Genomic DNA, 6,300 nt, shown 5'->3' on the forward strand with positions numbered 1-6,300 from the left:
AAGAATCTCAAAAAATCACGAGAATAAGTTTTCACAACTTATTTAACTTACTCGTTCAAAAAAGGCGCTCAAGAGTTTTTTGTAGCCCCGTTTCAGGCCTGGAAAAAACTTAAGTACGCAACCTTGACCTTGAAAAATCTTGCAAAAATCAAGAACTTCGACCTTAGACGATAATAATGCTTCCACTTCCTGAGACATGCTAGTTTCTTATAAGTTTAGGAGCAATTTTGTGCAATACAGTATTTTAACTATTTGTTTGTACAAACCAAAACAGCAAAAAAAAACAACGAAATCTGGCAATTTTGCGGGTTCCTCGACAAATCTGTTTTCGACAGTTTTTCGTTACTTGGCTGGTAGGGAGTTATAAGGAGAAAATCCCGATCTTTGTACCTACTGACGAACCTCGAGTCTTTTTGGCTCTACCCCCACCTCCTAAATTATTTTAAAAAGTTTGACTGATTTTGCTTTAAAATGCAGGGCTGACAACCCGAGCGTTAAGCCAAGCTAAAAACTCCCAACAAATAAGAACTTAACGACAACTTAAAACGCATCTAACGTCCTTTTAATGAAATTTATGCTCAGAAAAATGGCAAAAATTAGAGAAAAAGTCAGTTTGAGGCTTACTTAATTAAAAGGGTTTCCTTTTACCAGTCCCATAAGAATGAATTGCCTAGTAACAGTGTTCCAATTATATAATAACAATCTTGATTTCATTTTCTTTATAATTTAGGGGGGGTTAAAAACGAATCTCCTTTTTTTATAATAGGGTCTGGGAGTACTAACCTGGCATAGTCTATCGATCATGAGCAATAGTTCTCTGAGGTTTATTAAAATGGGGCTAAAGTTCTGATTTGGTTTTTGATCAGGTGTCTTTTTTAGTGTTACTACAGGGTAGATTCAGAAATCGAAAGCTTGCCAGAATGCTGCTGTAAGAGTAAATAAACCAGCCGAAGTGTAAACCAACCGAAAACTTGCGGAGTATATACGCCAGCCGAAAAGTTACATCATACGATTGAGTTTGCAAAACTTTCGTAACTGTTACATAATTGTTACATAACCATTAAGTAACACTATATATAATACTTTTCGGCTGGTTGATACTTCGGCTGGTTTATATACCACCGTTGCTCTATAGCTATAGCGTACAAAGTAGGGGGAAAATTATTATTCCTGGAGTATATTCATGATACGTAACGCGTCGGGTTCTTTTAAAAGTATCCGAAAGCGCATTTCTAACTGAAAAACAAAAAAAAATGCCTTTGCTAATGGTGCTTACCTCGTTACTGAGCCGATTGTGAGAAAAACGAAAATTAAATTCGTGAATTGAAACGGGTCGGTTTATTGATTGGTTGGGCTAAATTTATAAAAGCCTTCATGAAGGGTGAAAATCTTTTTTGAAAAGGAAGTGCAAATACTTAGAGCACTGAGAGCACTGTCAATCAGACAATTTTGATCTCGAAACCTAGACAAAAATTTTATTTTAAGTGTCTTATGCTAATTTCTGTTTCTTAAGACTGGTAAAAAAAGCTTCAAATAGATTCTATGAGAGCATTTTTTCTATTTAGAGTGCAATTTGTGGCATTTTCTCCACTTAGAGAGTAATTTATAGCGCCGCTTCATTTTATGCATCATTTGAGAGACTGGTGCAAAAAAAGCAAAAAGGTCAAAACAAACAACAATAAGTCTGTCCCAGGATAGAGCTACGCCACTTTGTGAATTCTTGTACCCCCTCCTTTTATAATACCAGGCGTGCATTCGTGCAAATAAGTTCAAATAACAGTAATTTTTACTAGATTTAGGTAATTCAAGCTCGATAATAATAATTGATTTTTTGCTGATTTGAATTAGTTCTCGATTCCATTGACATGTGTTTCGCGCATAATGCGATGAATACCTTCGTTGAAAATTGATGACAAATGTATCGGTGCTCGCTAAAGCTTAAAAAGATAGTCTAAATCATTAAGACTAGCAGTCGGTTAAAATTGTATCGTTTGCAAAAAAAATGCAAAAAATAGTTTAAATTTTTTCAATAAAACTTTTCTTTCCCCAAAAAATTGGTGATATAAAATCATATCTCAATCAATTTTTGAAAATTTTGAACTCTTTTGTTTCTTGGATTACCAACATTTTTTGATATTTTTTCGATGAATTTTTTTTGACAAATTTTTTTTCTCAATGTTTTTGCATGGAAAATAACTTGTTTTCATTAGTGTAGTACAGATTTCAAAATAATCGAACTAATTTGGATCAAAATCAATTTAAGGACCTATATTTAAAATTTATAAGCCATATTTGAGTATAGCCTAGATTCGTTCAAGTTTAACCTTCTTACTAACAAAATTGAACTAAAATAAAAACTCGCGTAATTGAAGCACACTTTATACAGAAATAATTTATCATAATTGATACACGCTTGGAGAGGTCACAGTAAGGCGTTAAAAGGTTCTTGTAGTAATTTTAGTTTTCAACGTCTTCAAAATAAATTTGCGTGTTATAAGCCTGAACGCTTGCTTTATTTGATCGAAGTTAGACCAAAAATCAAAAAGCGTTAACCAACTTTTCTCTACAGTGCGGAGATTTCTTGAATTTTTTTTAAAATAGAAAAAACCGAAACTAAATCGAGAACAGAAATCCTCCCCACTTTCAGTTTTCGGTAAAACTATGGACACCAATTTTTTTGCATTGAACTTTTCTCGGTAATTTTCCGATAAAACGTTTTTGACAAAATTTTGTTTCTCAGTATTTTTGCTTGTTACATAACTTATTTTCAATAATTTAGTACAGATTTAAAGTTAACAGAATTATTTTTGGATCAACCGTACAATTCCACCCCCACCCCCTCCCCAAAAATCGATTTAGGGGGGAGTAAACCTGGATTTTTCAATAATTAAATTTGAGTATTGCCCAGGTTTGTTCAAAATTAAAGCTGTTATCAAAAAAAATTGAACAAAAATAAAAACTTGGGTAACAAAAACATACAAACGCAATCCCGCATAAAAAACGAATACAAAATTTTTTTTGTGCATTTCTATGAAATGCATATTTTATGCAGAAATAATTTATTATAATTGATTCATGCTTAGAGAGGAGACACTACGTAAGGTCACCTCAAAAGTACATTAAAAAATAGTAGAATAAGCATTTTCGACAACATTGTTTATCGAAAAAAAAAAGATTAAAAAAACCAAACAGAAATTTTGCAAATTTTTCCAAAAGTTTAAAAAGGTTTCGAAAAAGCTTCAAAAAGCTCCATTCTTGTAGTAAAACGAACTTTCAACGTGTTATTCGTGTGTTAAAAGCCTGAACATTAGCTGTTTCTGCTCAAAATTGACCGAAAAGGAAAAGTTTCAAAACAAATTTTCTCTGCACGGCGGAGATTTGTAGCAATTTTTTAATCACGGATGCAAGACTCTTATATAAAATTTCACTCAACCGCTTCCAACAATTATTGTGAATCCTGATTTTTTGTTGGAACAAAAGTAGAAAAAAACTAAAACTAACCCGAGAAGAAAAATCTTCCCTACTTTAAGTTTTCGGTACAAAAATATAGATTTGAAAATGTAGCAAATATTTTAAAATGGATTGTAGGTCTTTTATTATGAATGCAAGAGTTTTTGCAAACACAATGATAAGGCTGTTCATTTATGTGAAATTAACCATTTTTTTGCTCACTGAACACTTCAATGTAAAAAATTGCAAATTTTGAAAAAAGAAAATTAGCGGATTGTGCTTTTTTAAAAATTATATACGCAGGATTTTTCTGCTTGATTTTATAACAGTTAGGTTTTCAACTAGGTTAATAAGAATGAGGACATATTTTCAAAAAAATAATAAAGCAATACCGACTTTAGGTGCGCTGATTGAACATCTTAACTTATTGAGCGAAAAAATATATACATTTTTTTAGATTTACTACATTATGAGGTAGCTGGTTTGAGAGCTTTCCTTGCAATCACTACATGGTTATTTTGTTCATTTAGCTGCACGACACAGTGTTGTTTCAATTTTAAGAGTAAATCTTGAAATTCCGAGGGAATTATAAATCATCATTAGAGTTGTTGCACCCTGGATAAGCAAAGTGATGTCGCGGTAAAGAAACTGGACTCTTTTCTATCCCTCCCATTTTCAGTTTTGTTTTTTGAAAAATAATTCTAACGTAGTCAAACCCCGTACTGGATTTTCAAGGATAATATTGGGTTACATTTGATTTTCATTGTCATTTTCTATAAAATTCAAAATCAATCAAAAATAATCTCATAAAAATGAATTATAATTCATTTTCTGATGGATAATTTCCATTTCAAACTATTATAACCAAATATAAACATTTTTTTTTCAATTATTATGGATTATGATTCATTTCTTTTTTTTAAATTTCAAACACAATGCAGTGTATTCAGAACTAAACCTATGTGATGATTTTGCCTAATACTCGTTACAGAAAAAAAACGAAATTTTATTTAGCTTAAAGAATATTTATGTTGTTTTTATATTTGTTTCACAGTTTTTTATCTTTATTTTCTCACAATAATCAATAATCAATGTAATGGGGGGTAAGACACGTAAGCTTGAATGCAAGACTTTTTAATAATATCTCACTCAACCCCTCCGACAATTTTTTGTGATACGTAAGTTTTTGGCGAAAAAAGTAGAAAAAATTAAAACTAACCAGAGCTAAATCCTCCCCACCTTCAGTTCTCAAAAAAATAAAGATTTTAAAATTAAAATCTAGCAAGATTTATAAAATAGATTGCGAGTTTTTTGGCAAGGTAATGACCATTTCTCGTAAGACAATGGTAAGGCTGACCAGTTATGTGAAATGAACCATTAATTTGCTCACTGAAGAATTCGATGTACTAAATTGCAAGCTTTAAGAAAGGAAATTAGTGTGATTATGCTTTTTTAAATTACATATGCAGAACCATTAAGCTATTTTTCATAACAGTTAAGTTTTCAACTAGATAAATAAAACTAAGGATGGATTTTTTTGAAAAAATGAGAGCAATACCGACTTTAGGTGCGCTCGTTTTGCATTTTACGTTATTGTGCGAAAACAAAAAATTCTTTCCAAGGGTTACTTCTTTAGGTAGCTGGACTTAGATCTTTCTTTGCATCCACTGCAATATTATTTTGCTCATTAAACTGTACGACACAGCAATATGTTGTTGAAAATATGAAGAGATCTTGAAATAGCGATTGAATTATAAATTATCATCATAGGGAATTGTTGCACCCTGGATAAGCAAAGTGTTTGCGTGGGAATTATCACACAATATTTTTCCATCTCCCCCATCTTTTATTTCATTTTCATTTTTTGAAAAACAATTCTAAAGTAGTCAAAATGGTATAAAAATTGGCATGGTGAGCAAACTATTGTGAACAGATTTTTTTCTTCATAGCTTGCGTCGTAGCGTCACTTGTTTAGCCATAATAACACATAAAATGGTTATAAAAATATAAAATGTAAAAAGTCTTGGAACGCTGTGGACAAGAGCCGAAAACTGAAAAAAAAGATAAGACAACAGACTAGCCAAAAATTGCGAGCAAGAAGATATAAATTTTGCGTACTTTTTTCCGACATTTGATGATAGTAAGGAAATACTTATACATGTACTTGATATAATTAAGGATACCAATTTCAGCGTTCGAGGTAATATTTCTATAGATCAAAAAGAAATCGAGTATTCGGCTATAAAACCCTGAGTTGAAAGCAGACAAAAAATTTCATGGGCGATTATTTTTGTGAATTAAGTTACACAATAATTCAGGATGCTCATTGATGCAAGTTATTTGAGCACGGTAGATTGTCCCACTTCCAAAGCTTTTCCAAATTAAGAGGAGAGGCAAAGTAATTGGTTTTACTGATTGCCCAAGAAAACCAGAAAGCATGACCTATAACTTGCTGTTGGCTGATGTGGAGCGGGGCTAAAAAGCTTTTTCAATGTTGTCTTTGGCTCTTTTTCGTTTCCCCCACCTGCAAATTCTTGTAACTAAAAGGGGGGAAGGGGGGAAGAGCTTTTTCTTTTTCCAACGCATACCCAAAACAAGTAAAAGAACCTATTCAAAAGTTTAAGGGATTACACCTTGATACGATCAGTCCGGGTAATAAAAATTTGGAGCACTAAAAAAATGACACTCAAAAAATCAGAAATTTTACATTTTCCCTGTCATTGTAAAATTTCAACTTTTATGTTTCTAATGTAGACAGGAAAAAAAGGATTTTTTAAAATGACAAAATTGAAGGGATGTCAAATTAATCAGATATTTCCTTTGTACGAGAATACGGGAAGTTTATATAAT

At 31.9% G+C, this 6,300-nt stretch overlaps 1 protein-coding gene across 1 annotated transcript in view; it reads right to left on the bottom strand.

The window, feature by feature from the left end:
- LOC134838845 (uncharacterized) overlaps positions 1–6,300 on the bottom strand; it is an 80,317-nt gene that overhangs the window by 72,413 nt on the left and 1,604 nt on the right. The gene's annotated exons all lie outside the window — the stretch shown is intronic.

The sequence above is a fragment of the Symsagittifera roscoffensis genome, chromosome 2 (assembly GCF_963678635.1).
Source record: "Symsagittifera roscoffensis chromosome 2, txSymRosc1.1, whole genome shotgun sequence".
NCBI classification, from domain to species: Eukaryota; Metazoa; Xenacoelomorpha; order Acoela; family Convolutidae; genus Symsagittifera; species Symsagittifera roscoffensis.